This window comes from Daucus carota, chromosome 5, assembly GCF_001625215.2.
Source record: "Daucus carota subsp. sativus chromosome 5, DH1 v3.0, whole genome shotgun sequence".
Classification (NCBI taxonomy): Eukaryota; Viridiplantae; Streptophyta; class Magnoliopsida; order Apiales; family Apiaceae; genus Daucus; species Daucus carota.
Genome location: NC_030385.2, coordinates 46,802,347 through 46,818,184, shown reverse-complemented (window position 1 = coordinate 46,818,184; position 15,838 = coordinate 46,802,347). Strand labels below are relative to the sequence as shown.

Genomic DNA, 15,838 nt, shown 5'->3' with positions numbered 1-15,838 from the left:
TATTATTCAAGTTTGTCACGCACATCATGTGATCATCACTTACAATTTTCCTTTTACTGATATCAGTTATAGATTTGATTTGTCGTGTATATATATACTAGTTGATAGCCCGTGCCAAGCACGGGTATTCATGAATAGTTTTATAATATCTCAAATAGATGTAATTTTTGTAAGTTTATATAATTAATCTGATTGTATTAGAAAATTTTTTTAAACATATTTGTGTAAGATATTTTTGTATACAAAATTTTCATTTATCAATATTTGTTGATTATAACTATAATAATGCTTGTTCAGACATGTTATGAGCGATTTTATTGTAATATTATAATAAAATCATTGTGCACTGTATTGTTGATAAAATTTAAATTTTCAATTATCTTTCTAATGTTGTTTTTTTTGTCAAGATAAAAATTGTAAATATGAAAGGTGAAATTCCGTGTGATGAGATAATTACTTCATAATATGTGTTAAGTTATATACAATTTAGTAAGATAGTTTGTCTAATATAAGATGATCTTAACTACTTTTCATCATTAAATAAGAAATAATATTTAAAATACATTTGTTTTAGGTGTAGATATTATCTTTTGTTCGAATATCTATAAAATAAGTATCTATTCCGAGATCTGATTTATAGCGATTATATTAATTTTTAATTATTTAGAAATCTTAACAATTTATTCTCTATTTTTAGAGGATATGAACAAATTATAAAAAATGTTTGCAATACAAATGCAACATATAATTTCTTTGTAATATATTTTATACTTACAAAAACTAATTTGAATCAAAGAACAAATCATATATAATATATTATAAAATATTGTAAAAATATACTCCCTCCGTCCCCCTGAGTAGTATACGTCGGGGGACGGGGACGCGGCACGGACTTTAATGATCTTGCAAAGTGTAGTTGTGCAATCTATTTTTAAAATTTTTCTTTTCTGAATTAAAGTTTAGATGTTATATTTTTATACAAAAAAAGAAAATCTCAAAAATAAGTTATGGAACTATATTTTATTTTATTTTATTTTTTTTGTTTTTGCCAGTATGGAACTATATTTTATAAGAGCATTGAAATGCGTGTCGAACAGTTAAAAAGAAACGTATAGAATTAAATGGGACAGAGGGAGTAATTATTTATTTTTTTAAAAGTCATCGGTTCTTAAATCAAATTGCATATGAATTTTAAATAAAAATTTCAATTAAATAGAATTGAGATCAAAAATATTAAATTTTTGGGTATATTTTTGGATTATTTCTTTGAAAAGAAAGAACCAATTTATGCAGTAATATAAAATTTTTGTCGTTTGTAACATTAAGGGAGAATCATATTTTAAAAAAATACATTAAAGGATGAAATTGACCGTGATTTTTAGGTAGAAAATTGGTTGGGTTCTCTTATTCCGACACCGCTAGTCACATTTGTCAATAATGTCTGTATATTTTTGCTTTAGTTGATGAAGCATCAATTGGAAGAGGCATACTGTGAAGATACTAATTTTATATTCGAATTAAAGTGAGGCCGGAGGTTTAGTTGTTGGTTTTTGATCACGGTTGATGAGGTGTATTGTGTTTGTTGGATCTGCGTGGCGGTGCGATTGTCTTTTGGTGGATGAGAAATGAGGAGGTTAGCACTTGTTCTGTTGATTTTATTATTTGAATTATTATCTGCTATTATTTTGTTCCTGTTATTAATTATTATCATTGAATTGAATTGATTAGTTTGGGGTTTTGGCTGGTTAAACTTAAATTGTGGTGTTGGTATGTTTGATTAATTGTTTCAGAGGTTAGAGTTGATAATATTGTTGTGATGGATTTCAAGTAGTGTTGCATGTATTAGGAGTTTTATCTTTATGTGGTTTTGGTTTGTATTTTCGTGTGTGGCTTTTGTTTGAGTTTCTCTGTCAGATCATTCGGAATGGGTCTTGGAAAGTATTAAGATTTATTATATATGTGACCTCAAAGTTAGGGTTGTCGTAAACCTTACATGCATCTGTGTATTTTGATTGTTTTAGATATGAATTAAGACTGTGGATTGAATTTTATATCGAGCATAAGGAACATAATACGGTGAGTAAATGGAACAGAATATGAAATATATTAAACATTGGAATTTGAATAAGGAGGAATGAGCATGTATCTAATATTTATGTTTAAACCAAATATCAAAATCTTAATATTGAATAAGAGAAAATTGCAGGACATATGCCTATGTTGTGTCTGTGATAATAGTAAATATGAAGTATACCGTTTTTAGTAGGTGGAAAGACAAATTCTCACTGATTATCATTTTTTTTGTTGGTTCCTTGTAATAGCTTTGCAGTGGTCTTCTTGTCAGAAGTTATCTTCTTTGTCTTCAGCGTGTCATCACGTGCATATAATTTGTGAGGTTTGTTGCCAATCTTGTCTTCTGTAGCCTTGTTTATGCAACTGTCAGTGAATTTTGGTTTTTTGGCATTCTTTGTAGCAGTTGATGTCCGATGTTTTCTCTTGTTATCAGGGGTGTGTGGTTCTGAGCTGAGTAAAGGAACCCTGAAAGGAAATTTAGATAACATTGAATGTCGATATCCCAGTATGCTTGCAGATACTAAATGATAATATTTTGGGGGGAAATTGGTTGTAAATAGGATAACATTAAATATGAAATTATCTCATCAGCAAATTATAAAATACAAAATACTTACTTTGGGTTGGTTTTCTTCTCCTTTCCACCATTCAAATCTTTTTGGATTGTTTTGTTGGAAGTACTGTTTCTCTTAATTGCTTCATCATTTTTTGATGGTACCTGCTCTTTGTTTGTTGGTTCATTCACCGGTATCTGTGGTTTATTGGTATTCTGTTTAGTAGTTGCAGGTGGAGGTTTCTTATTCTTATAAGCTGTGGGCACCGTCTTCTGTCGTTGATCAGATTTTTTGTCTGGTCTGGTTATTCCCTCATCGCCTTTGTTTTCTGAAAGTTTATTGTCCACGGGAGAGTTCACTTTATGCTTCTTTTGGTTTTCCTGGTGGTTGAGTGTATGGAGCCCCTTCTTTTCGTGAGTTCTTTTCCCTTTATTTAGCTCTGTTTCTGGTACATACTTGCAATTATAAATTCCAACTTCAGAATCTATATTTGAATCATCATACATTTGCTTCGTACTTGTTGAAGGTGGTCTTTTCTCTTTAACTGGCTTGTCTCCTTGATTTTCCTCGCATTCCATTTCCTCGACTTTCACAACTGTATAGCCTTCCTTTCTTACTCCGGTTGTGTTGTATGCTGTAATTTTCAAATAGAACTTGAATGTACCCCCAATAATGTTATTAAGAATTGATGGTATATTTGATGGGTCTGCACTCTGGTGAAGAACATAAGATTGAACAAAGTTAGTGTAAGTAAATAAATATTGCTAAATTAATTGATTTATGCAAAATTAAACATACCTCGTCATTGTCTAGCACGTGCTGAACTGGAACCTTTACCAAATCCAAAACATATCTATCAAAAAGTAACACTGTTGTAGTTGAAGTCTGGTCTTGTACTTTTAAAAGCACGCTGTATTTCTTCACTGGACTTGTATCTTTGTTTGTACAACTGTTGCAATGGGGAGGGACTTTCATTTTTGTGAAACATTTATTGCATCCAATGTAATACCATCCATAGTTTGGTACTATCCCAATCACTTTTGCCTCAATTGAGCAATAGAATTCCTTGCATTTGAATAAGAAGAAAGTATAAATTAGACTTGTTTTTGTTGAAATATTTTTGCAAAGTTACAATTCCATTTTGTTTGTAATATATGTCAATAGAAATTAAAGGCTCTGAAATATCTACCTTTTTACCATCTGGTAACATAATATCGAGTAGTGTTTCAATAGATATGTGGTCGATGTTGTCAAGCAGAAGTTGTCTAGGATTTGTAATAGGTTGAATAATAACGGGCACCAGTTTCTCTTGTCCTCCTTTTTTGCGTAATATGTTCACCGCGGGGTAATCTATGTTTATAAAGTACTGTGTTGCGCTTGTTGCTGATAATGTAGGCTTTGCTGTAGGCAATATTAAAGTGAAACATATCCTAGATTCAGTGCAATATTATCATAACATAAACATACACTTAATATACATCAAAATTACCACACAAATATTGCATTTCAAGGTTATATTTAGTATTTACTCATAGTTGATGCAAAAATTGTTAAAGTGTATATTACCATTGTACATAACCGCTTTGGTGCCTGTGACAATTAACACAATATTTGGTCTTTGGTATTCATTCTTTAAATCTTCAAACTGATGTGCCTGTTGTCCCCATAGTGTGACAGTCATTTCATCGCCTCTGCATTGTAAATCACAAGTCATCGTTTAGATTCATAAGTCAGGCCATAAAATATAATGTGTAATTACATATTTTGGTGATGTTGACCTTAAAAATTGAGATTGTGAATAACTTACGTATCATCTTGGAGGGTGATGTCTAGTTTTTCTTTGTTACGGGGCAAAGTTTGTATTCTAGTGAAGGACTTTAGCTTTCCCACAACATCTGGAATAATGAAGTAATAACAAATTATGTAATAATCTGGTACGTATAATGTAAACAGTTAGTCATGATATTTTGTTAGGTACCAATAAGTGTTGTAGTTGCTCCAACCCTGGATCTTGCTTCGTCAAATGTCGCCAGTTCAAATCCATGCCTTGGGATAGATGAGTCATCACCTAGTTTTTTGATGTTTGTTTTCCTGGTAAAGTTAATTACTTTATCTCCTTTGACTGGTCTGTAAGTATCATTTGCACATGCAATTGCAAAAGTAGAAATCAAATAAAGGTTCCCAACTTGTATTCTTCTTGTGTATTCATCTATTTGATTGAGCATCAACAAAACATGGAAAAGCATGCCCTGCACACACACACACACACACACATATAATGTTAGATAGATGTAATTTTATCCACATTAACCAAACATGATAGAGGGTGTCCTGTGTATATATAGAATATTACATATATGTAATTGTATCGACATTATAAAGTAGGGAAATAAATTTGGTTGTGCAGGGAGGATCTTACTTGTTCATCCATCAGAATGTAGTTCTTGTTGATAAGATGGTTAGTGTTTGGATTTCTTGATTCCCATTCTCTTGTTACCCGAACTTTGATTTTGCTATCCTCCTTGTTAGGTGTTAGTTCCTCTAAATATTGATATGTTCTTTCCATAGTGAATATCTGAAAGGCCAATAATAAGAAAATCATTATGTGTTAGGCAGTTACTGAAGGTTTTTATTGTTTAATGATGAAACACAATATACATATTCCATGTTCAGAATAGTTGCATGTCATAAAGAATATATATGGGATTACATAAGATGATATATAATGCATCTACAGATCAACCTTATTTAAGTCAATCAGATCTAAATCATGAACAAAACATCGACAGAGAGGTAAAACACACACCTTTTTGTATTTGACGGCAATGGCCTGGAATTCGTTAGTCCAAGAGGCAATATTAAGGGTATATATATAGATGTTTAACAGTTGTAAACCTTATAAGTTTAGAATTCCTTAATGTAGTTTTTGTATATGATTCTAATATAGTTATTGTATATGATTCTGATGTAACTGTGATTATTTCTTGAAGTAGAATTCTTTTCTCAATAGAATTTATAATATATTAAATTTTCTAATATTACATTAGTTGTTTAACATTTGTAAACCTTATAGAATTAGAAGTCCTTAATACAGTTATTGTATATGATTATGATGTTTCTGAGATTATTTGTCGAAGTAGAATTCTTTTCTCGATAGAATTTATAATATATTAAATTTTCTAATATAACATAATATTTAATTGACATAATATATAGTTATAATTTAGAGTACAATTATATTAAAAATATTTTGAAATAGTTTGTAATGAATATTATATATTTTCTATTGTAGTTCGAATTAAATTTGTAATTATTTTATTAATTGTTTAAATTTTTTCTTATAATTTGTTTATAGATAGTACATATGAATGTATGGTATATCTGTTAAATTTAATATTTAGGATAATAGGATGCAAATATTAAAGATGAGCAGTAACTATACACATGAAAACTTAAATACAGTGCCGAAAAGAGGTATATTTCATTAAAACATATTATGTCAAATATGATAGCTGCTTCACAATATTTGTAAGAAAAAATGAAAACTTTACTACATTGGGGAAAAGAAATTTATTCCATTAAAACATATTATGTCAAACATGCAAATATGATAGCCACTTTACAATAGTTGCAAGAAAAATTGTTTATTTCCTGAGAATAAATTGGCATCCCATCTGGCTTGTAGTGTTTTTCTTCTAAAGTATTATATTTGTTGCAAATAGGAGGGGACAATATTTGGTCGAACATTGTATCTGGATAGATAGCCCGTGTTATGGTTTTGAATGTTGTGATCATTCTTGGAATTTGTATTCTTGTCATGCAATTTGTTGCTAGGTTGATTATAGTAGCAACTGCAACATGTCTTTTGTCTGGGAAATAATATACATCCAGCAAACTCTTTAACAACATAGATTTTGTGTGGTTATTCATTGACAATGATTCTAGTTCTTCATATGCTCCACCAAAATCCTTAAATTCTTCGTATCTCCTGATCATAATACTCTTGAACACCAGGTAAAACGTTGCATCTTTGTTCTTCAAATATCTTGAGATTTTCATAAAACGTAAAAACATAGTTTCATGAGGCCTGTGAATGTCATGTCCCCAGAAGTACAATTCATCTATTGGGTAGTTGTCCAATAACATCTGGATAGTTGGTTGTCTTTTTGTAGCTGACCATGCGAGAAAGAAATTGAAGAAATTTAAGAAATTTTGAGAAGATATCTTTTGCATGATGATGATAATTAGGTGAAGTGGCAGCTCGTGTAAGGAAGATGCCATAACGATAATAAAAGTAATAAGCTTTGCTATGTATGGACTTATAATATATAAGGATTTGTATCCTCGTTATAAGTAGGTTTTTATATTGAAACGAATTCTAGTAGACATCTGATTACATATTAGTAAAATTCTATTTTTGTATTTAAATTAATAATATATTTAGTTATAAAGATATTTTAATGGGGAATTTTTTAAAATGTCGGATTTTGCTAAAAAATTTAGGCACAGTGTTGAGTGGAAAAATAATGTTGTCGAAACCCTTATAATTTAATATATTAATATTTGTGGATTTTAGTAAATGATTTATTTTTACATATATATAAATATCAAAACTTCTATAACTTTTATATCACAAATAATTAATTGTGGGAAAATATTGAATGTCTTATATGTTTATAATATAAATAAATAAATATTTATATAATTAGGTTGTGAATCATTGTTTTTTTTTAAAAAAATTATTTTCTAAAAAAATGTTAAAATTTCCATTATTTTACATGTTGAATATTCTAGAAGGCTAATTTTGTCCATCTGTAGTGAAGGTGCTTAATGATGATAGTTGGAATTAATCTTGTGATTATTTTGTTATTAAATATCATGAAATTGTTTTCTGTTCATGTATATATATTTAACGATTTATAAAACATATACAGGACAGTTGAAAGTTATAATTTTCTTTAGTGTGGAGGAACATACTTACTGAAATTTTAATATAATTGTGTGCATATCAGGGGAGATGAGGATCATTTATACAGTTCTTTTAATGGATCCAGTGTCACCATAATCGTGAAGTTGTTTCAGTTGTACTCAGATAGGAGTGAGTCAGCAAAATGATGAGGAGGAAGGATCGTTATTCTTAGTTTTATATTTTAACAGGTAGGATTATAAGATTGTAGCATGTGTTTCTAAATTCTAATTTATTGGTATGACATGAATATTCCATTGCCCAATCATTTATTTGTGTAAAATGCAGAGTGTATACAGATTGCAGAATTAGGAGTCAATCTTGTGGGGGAATATGTAATGATTATCAGATTTAAACTGAATCAGGTACGCAACTTATTTTTTGTTTATAAGATTATAGCATGTGTCAATGATAGTGTGGAGGAACATACTTACTGAAATTTTAATATAATTGTGTGCAGATCAGGGGAGATGTATTTGTGTAAAATGCAGAGTGTATACAGATTGCAGAATTAGGAGTCAATCTTGTGGGGGAATATGTAATGATTATCAGATTTAAACTGAATCAGGTACGCAACTTCTTTTTTGTTTATAAGATTATAGCATGTGTCAATGATATACGATAACTGTGAATGTGCATGTTAAGTTGTGTAAATCCTGTTAAAATACTTGTATCGTAAAACAGACATTAAATATAATAGATGATAAAATTTCTAATAAATCACTTCTTTAAACATATGATGAAGTAGGGAAAACTACAAACCATAGAATATTTCGTGATATACAACATTTTTAGTCATCCCATATATTGGATGGCTATCACTCTCACAAACGATATGTAATCCCAATGGCGAGGTCACCCTTGATATAGCTACGTAGAGTTGTCCATGACTAAATACTGGCTTAGGCAAATATAACCCGACAAATTTTAAGGTCTGGCCTTGACTTTTGTTGATAGTCATTGCATAGCATAAAGCAACCGGGAATTGTATTCTTTTAAACGTGTACGGCAATGTAGAATCTGTAGGTCTCATGCAAATTCTGGGTATAAAAGCTTTCTCGCCTATGTGATTACCTGTTATTATAATCCCTTCTATAACTCTGGCACATAGTTGAGTTATAATCAGTCTTGTACCATTGCACAGTCCTTTAGCTGGTGCTATATTCCTCATTAAAACAATCGGAGCTCCAATTTTAAGCTCTAGTTCATGGTTAGGTATTCCTGCAAATTTCATTGAATTTAAGAGTTCTGATGGGTACATACATTCTTGTGATTCGCAGTTTACCGATCCCTTGCATATTGAGTCCGAGCTTAAATATACCTTGGATTCACCTGTAAAATAAGATTATATAATATTTATTAGAAATTAGTTAGAAACGGAGTAGTGATGAACTATTATAATTGCATTTTGATACAAACCTGGCCAGTGACTTAGTACGTCTTTATTTATCGCATCAACATCTTCATTCAAAGGGGTCAAGATGGCACGATCCCTAAAGTAGCTGGGTTCTTTACCATTGTCACATAAGTCGTAATAGATTGTTTCACTTATTACTTTCTTACCATTATCTTTAGGATCAAGTAATATTTCAGATGGTATTTCTGTCCAACATTGCTCCCCTTCATTAGTTGATGAAACTGTATGCACCTTTCCTTCGCCCACACTAATAACCCAATCTGCGTATGAGATTTGTTGGCCTGAAACTGTAATGAGCGGAGCATCTGTCTCAATCCTCATATTTTGATCTAATTTAAAAACAACACAATCATCCCATAAATACGAATTATTTATTGATGCCATAACAACATCTGCTCGTCCTTTGTTAGGCAAAACTGGTAAAATTTGTCTAAAATCGCCTCCTAATAGGACTGTTTTGCCTCCGAATGGTTTATCCAAATTACTCTGATCTTTCAGCCGCATAATATCACGAAAAGAGCGATCAACTGCCTCAAAAACGTGCTTATGATTCATAGGTGCTTCATCCCAAACAACCAAATCAGTTTGAGCTATCAGTTCTGCCAAAAATGTTTTTTGTTTTATATCACATGTACTATTTTCATCAATGTTGATCGGGACCTTAAATCTTGAATGTGCTGTACGTCCACCTTCAATTAGTAACGATGCAATACCAGATGAAGCAACTGCTAGGACTACTTTTCCTTCTGATCTAAGAGAGCTGATGATAGTCTTCCATAAAAATGTTTTCCCGGTGCCTCCATGACCGTATACGAAATATAAACCTCCTGTCTTTTGTTTAACATTCGTGGTAATAGTCATGTATACATTCAATTGTTTTTCGTTTAACATATCTAAACACTTTTTGGCCTCAACTGCTAGTGCATGCTTGTCGTACATATATTCTTCATATAGTAGTGTGTTCTGACTTTGTTGTATAAGATCAGTATCCAGTGGTGGAAGAGCAGGAAAATCTGATAGTGATTTCCCTCTTTTACGTAGCTGATAATCAACATCTAACAAAGTAAGGGACTGGAGACGTTGTTCACTGATGACAAAATTTCGTAATCCAGAATTTTTCCTCTCTTTATATTCAATATCATCTGAAAATAGCTTCCAATTCTTATCCCATAGTGTTCTAACATCTGAAACATCTGAAAACAACAACAAAGTAACAAATAATAGTCGAAGCTGTGACCCTGTCTGGTGGATAGAAGCATCTGAGAGTGCCAAGTGCCAATCATCATCACTTTCAAGGAGCCCATACTTCAGGCAAGCTTCTTTATACGTGCTGTAAACGACACCGTTAACTGTGCGTATATCCTCAAAACATGTTGCTCCACGTACAACATTCAACAACATTCTTAAATAAAAAAGCTCTCCAGCCATTGGATGAACGTACACCAACCTGCCTACGACTTGAATTTTATTCTTTCGTTTAGTCCAAAGTTTTCCCTTATTGTCCCACAAAAATTTTTCTGGAAACTGCACATAAGTAAGTTCTCTTCCACATTGGTATCGCTTATTTGTTTCAAACCACTGTATGAACATTGTTGCATCCGGATGTAGTCTTTGCAAAACTGTAGGCAGTGACTCGTTCTCTCTGAAACAAATTTGTTGCTCATTCTCCAAATGAAATGTTAATTTCACAACCACAGGTTTTCTATAATGAATTGGGAATTCGAATATTCGCCAACATGATTCAATTGAAGAGATGTACCGGCATGCTATATAGTCATCAACTTCATTCTTATCTATTTTTCCATTCTCTTCATCAGTTTGTGGTTTTTCTGTTTTCTCAATAACCATTGTTGCTCTGTCCGGGCCTTTAGTCACATATTTGAACATATACTTAATCAAACGACCTTGATTACACCATTCAACATTTATGTGAGCTTGATATTTAACGATAAGACCTCTATTGTATGGAACAATAAATCTGCAAGTAAAATAATATGATGTTAAAATTGGATCCCGAAATTTGAATACATGGATACAACTCAGCATAATTATTTAAAATTATATAGGAGAAATTAAAAACAAAAGCAAACTAAACATATTAATAATATAAGAAAACAATAATTACAATAGTAATAATATGGCTACTTTTTAATGTATTTAGCAATAAAGGAAATTTAGTGCATAGATAACTAAGATAATAATAGATAGTTATAACAATTTATCGACGCTACTAAAAATTTACAATCAGCAGTTTTATTTATAGTATAAACTCTTAACGTTATAAATAAACTTGATAATAAACAGTATTGTTATGTATAAAACTATTTTCCTGTATCACAAAATAAACAAATAACATTATTTCCACTCACAACATAACAAATAATTGCAATTATATTAAATCTAGAGTGTGTTGTAATACAAATGAATGAAAGTAATACCTGTTGTCGATAGCAACATCCTTGCGCATTATTACACGTCCATTGTTACGTCTTTTGTAAACAGGATAACCATTGGAATCAATTGTAGTTTCATTCCTGTAGTCTTTTGGGAAATGGACAGTACACTTATTATCTTTCATGCAAGGGCATTTTTTATTGAGTTCACCGCATGGACCGTGGACCATAAACTTTGAAACTGCATTATATCCAGCTGGATCAATATCTTTGTCTGGGATTTCAGCTGAGATTAAAAAATCAATATCCTCGGTATTTTTACATTTATTAGACTCATCAAGCCACACAACTATGTGAGCGTGTGGCAAACCTCTTTTTTGAAACTCAATAGTATAAGCAACTGCAAATAATAAATAAGAGTAAGATAACGAACAAATTAAAAATCAATAATAAGTACATTAGGAAAATACAAAACATATGACCAGTACCTCCGATAACTTTTCCAAGAACATTATTGTGGCACAAATCTTCCAGAAGCAAATCAAGTTTGATCTTAAACACCCTTGCCATTATATCTGGTCTATGATAAGGAGAGGCATTTTTAATCTTATTACAGTATCTTGTAATCTCAGGCCACTTTGGATTGCATGTAAAAGTAATAAACAGATCAGGGCTTCCAAATCTTCTACAAACAGCCATGCAATCTTGATAATTTTGTTGCATGTAGCGCGCACTCCCAGTAAATGATGATGGTAATATAAGTTTCTTTCCTACAGCTGATGCATCGACATCACCACGGTTCACAGAATCAACAATATTATTGTACACATCTGATCTTAAAACACTTTGGTTTTTTAATACCCATGTTAGTCTAGCATTCTCAATACATGCCCATGCATCCACCACAAATTGCATGAATAATCGTCCCCCTCTAAGTAATGTATGCCCTTCATCATCGCGATGTTGTAATCTGAAACTATAAAATTGCCGCATAGTCACCACATCTCTTTTATTTTCTGAAGCATGTGTTACCCCACGATGTAAAATTCCAGTCCTGTATCCCTGTTCTGCATGTGGGAATAATAATGGATATTGTAAAGGCATGAAAGCTGGATTTAGTGTTGATATTCTACGTAGAGTACCACTCTGATATTTAATCACAATATCTCTAGAGTTGGACAAATCATCATCTGCAATTAATGCTGCAAACTCATATGGAGCTGTTGGATTGTTACTGTTACGACCATCAGTTTCGCGATTTGCCACCAAACGTAGTTTTCCCTGAACTAAATCAGTATCCTTAAATCTGTCCCGAACACTTTGGAAAGTCTTTGCTAATTCATTATCTCGGTGTAACATAGTTGTTAAGGCAACAGTAATATCTTTGTCCAGCTTGTCACCGTTTGAAGGAAAATTCAAACGTTCTTCAAGTTCCCTTTCATTATCAAACATATATAATTGTGCAAAAACTGGTTTCTTACCGACCACTGGGTGCAATGATCCAATTTGATGATATGTCTGACCATGTAAAATAAATACGTATGGTCCTCCGCCATTATTATATCTGTTATCGATTTTCCCCCCCATGGATGTAAATGCAAAGGCATTATTGTATACTCGGATATTTTTCACAAACATTTGATCATCACAATCAAATAGCAAAAGCAATTCAGCTGGTGTTTCTTTCAATAGAGGCAGATCAACTTTTCCTTTACCACAACAAAGTGAGAAGCCTTGATTACTGGCTTTCTTTCCTCCTTGAGATTGTTCCAATTCCCACATATGTGCTTTGCAATAGTAACATATTTTATCTGCACTTCCTATATCAAGAATGGTTTCATTCATTGCTGCAACGATATTTGCAAGAATAAAAATATTCACTCATTAGAAAAAGAGGTAACTAATTGTATTTGTAATTATAATATACAAAATTATATGAATTTAAGATAGCATACCGAATTTTCTTTTTCTTTTGTTTACTTTATTCTTCATCCTGTTGCTAAGCGGTGTATAATCTTCACAAAGAGGTAGGTAATTAAATTAATACTAACATCAGATATTAAACTCATAAATAAGTAATAAATGTGTAAAATCTGAAAAAACGAATAGGTAATTACATGCATATATTAATACTGGAATAGGATTCCAGAAATAAGTCATAAATGAGGATTCTGGGATTAAAAACAAACCTGTCCGTGGAACAGAATTCTGGACTATGAAGTAAGGATTAATAGCTCTCGATTCCAGGTGATTGTTGTCTGAAACTGTTATAAGATGTACATATTATTGCATATATAATGTAGTAATAATAAAGTACATCTATATTAATGGAATATCATAAAATTAATAGGAAGAGAAACAACATAAATTAGCAAGGAACTGTGTGTTTCCTGCAAAGTTTTAAAATTTTGAAATGTTAATAATAATATGCTTAACTATATGTAATAGTACACAAATAAATAAGCATAAGTATACAGTATCTCACCAGATTCTGATGCTTTTTCCTTGCGTCTTTCACGACGTTGTTTATTATATTCATCTCTTTCCATGTCAGATTTAAATTTCCTGGTTGTACATCTTTTAGCAGTTGCAGAAGTATCTTCACATTTTTCAAAGCGAGTTGCGTAATGTTAATAAGATGTAAAACACACAAAAGAGTGATTGTTAATGTAATTATAAGATACAAACCAGCTTGTAATGCCTGTAACTTTTTCTCTTTGTACTTTTCACGCCTTTGTTTATTACGTCTATCATTGGTTTTCTCAACTGGAGTCCGTTGTAGGAGATTTTCTGCATTACAAATTAAATGAATGAAGCCAGTACATGATAGTATATATTATATTATGTTTTCCTTGACTATATTTCAAGAATTGTCATTACTATATAATTAGAATCAATATATTATGTTTTTCATATTCATAATAGCCTGTGACACCAATATGAATATACAAACCTGTATGTTCATCGTTAACCAATGGTGCAGCAATTTGTGGTGGATTAAAGTCAATAGCTGTTGTTGATCATATAAAATTCAACAATATGATTAGCATATATATATATATATATATATATATATATATATATATATATATCATAAATACATGTTTAAATTTGTGCACGGGTATCTTTGAAAATAAGGAATAAATACAAACCATAATTCGACTTTCTTTCTTTGTACTTTTCACGTCTTTTTTTGTTACGTTTGTCTCTGACTATATCCACTTGAGTCATTTCTTGAAGATTTTCTGCTAAATAAACAATTGACGTAAAATTTTGCATGCTTGATATAATCAAATTGTCTAAAAAACATATAAACATTGAAATACAAAATTAATTTCTAACTTGTATTAAGAGCCAAATGATCTTCCGTCTGTGTAGCTTGCATTTTTTCAGCCTTCTGTGGAAATAATACTCTTGATTGGTCAGTATATGAATATTGAACTTGATAAACTTGTGTGTTTTTTATATGAATAAGTCAAATATGTTTATAAACTCAAAAGTAGTCTTTTGGGCCTTTTGGGATTGTTTCTCGTACCTGTTCCATATATTTTTTCCTGCGCTTCTTGTTACGTTCATCTTGCTTATCATTATTTTCAGAATCTCTTGTTTTGCGTTGCCTTTCTTTTGTCATTGTATTCTGAATTTCTGATGTAAGCATAGCTGGAAAATATAAATAATCATTAAATAAAATATTTAAGATTTACCTCGAATACACAACAGGCCGAATTATGAATAAGTAAAATAACCCAAAATAACAAACTGCTTTATGGATAAGTAAAATAACCCGAAACAACAGACTGGCTTGGACCTATCCAGCATTGCTCAGCTCTTTACAATATTGTGTATTAAGACTATTAAGAGGTTTTGTTAATTTGCACTGTGTAAAATTTGTACATGATATTTTTTTTTTGCAGGTTATGTTCACATAAATCTAAATATGGTGATCAAGAGAGAAAGACCTGTAAAGATGTGGTAAGGTCTGGTTCGGGGAATGATTAATCAGTTGTGGTCCAATACTTCACTGCAACAACTTTCGAAAACCGTCCTGCTGAAACACTTGACAATGACTGAATCAGAAAGCTATCACCGATGAGAAAAGTGATGACTAAATTTATAATTATTTTAGAGCTATAATAATGATGTGTAATGTTGGGTGGAGTTCTTTTGTAATTGTTTTAGAGTTATAATAGATTTGTGTAATATAGGTCGGAGTTCTCGTAGATTTAGGAGTGGTAGTTGTTTACTTGTTTGTGTTTGCTTGTATGACAAACTAAAATTTTAAGCTAAATAACTTAAATATGTTTTAAAAATAAAGTATAGTTGTAAAATTAGTTTTAAAAATTAAAGTTAAATAACTTAAACATGCTTTATAAATAAACTATTTGAAAATAACGTTTTTAGAAAAATTTAAAATTAAAATAGGGGTAAAAATCAA

At 31.1% G+C, this 15,838-nt stretch overlaps 2 long non-coding RNA genes across 5 annotated transcripts; one reads left to right on the top strand and one right to left on the bottom strand.

Annotated features, from left to right (window-relative positions):
• Window positions 1-1,340: 1,340 nt before the first annotated feature.
• Window positions 1,341-15,717, top strand: LOC108223240 (uncharacterized). 4 transcript variants are annotated; one of them, XR_010291810.1, is made up of 8 exons: window positions 1,341-1,633; window positions 2,322-2,395; window positions 2,851-3,040; window positions 5,035-5,085; window positions 7,640-7,784; window positions 7,882-7,958; window positions 8,054-8,161; window positions 15,318-15,717. It is a non-coding gene; the product is annotated as an uncharacterized LOC108223240 (long non-coding RNA). The 4 variants fall into 4 exon arrangements; XR_010291811.1 differs by lacking the exon at window positions 5,035-5,085 and having other exon boundaries at window positions 1,342-1,633; window positions 2,860-3,040; XR_001807157.2 differs by lacking the exon at window positions 5,035-5,085 and having other exon boundaries at window positions 1,343-1,633; window positions 2,854-3,040.
• LOC108221883 (uncharacterized) lies at window positions 14,097-15,295 on the bottom strand. Its single transcript, XR_010291812.1, has 3 exons — window positions 14,939-15,295; window positions 14,556-14,800; window positions 14,097-14,413 (listed from the first exon to the last, which is right to left on the bottom strand). It is a non-coding gene; the product is annotated as an uncharacterized LOC108221883 (long non-coding RNA).
• Window positions 15,718-15,838: the final 121 nt, after the last annotated feature.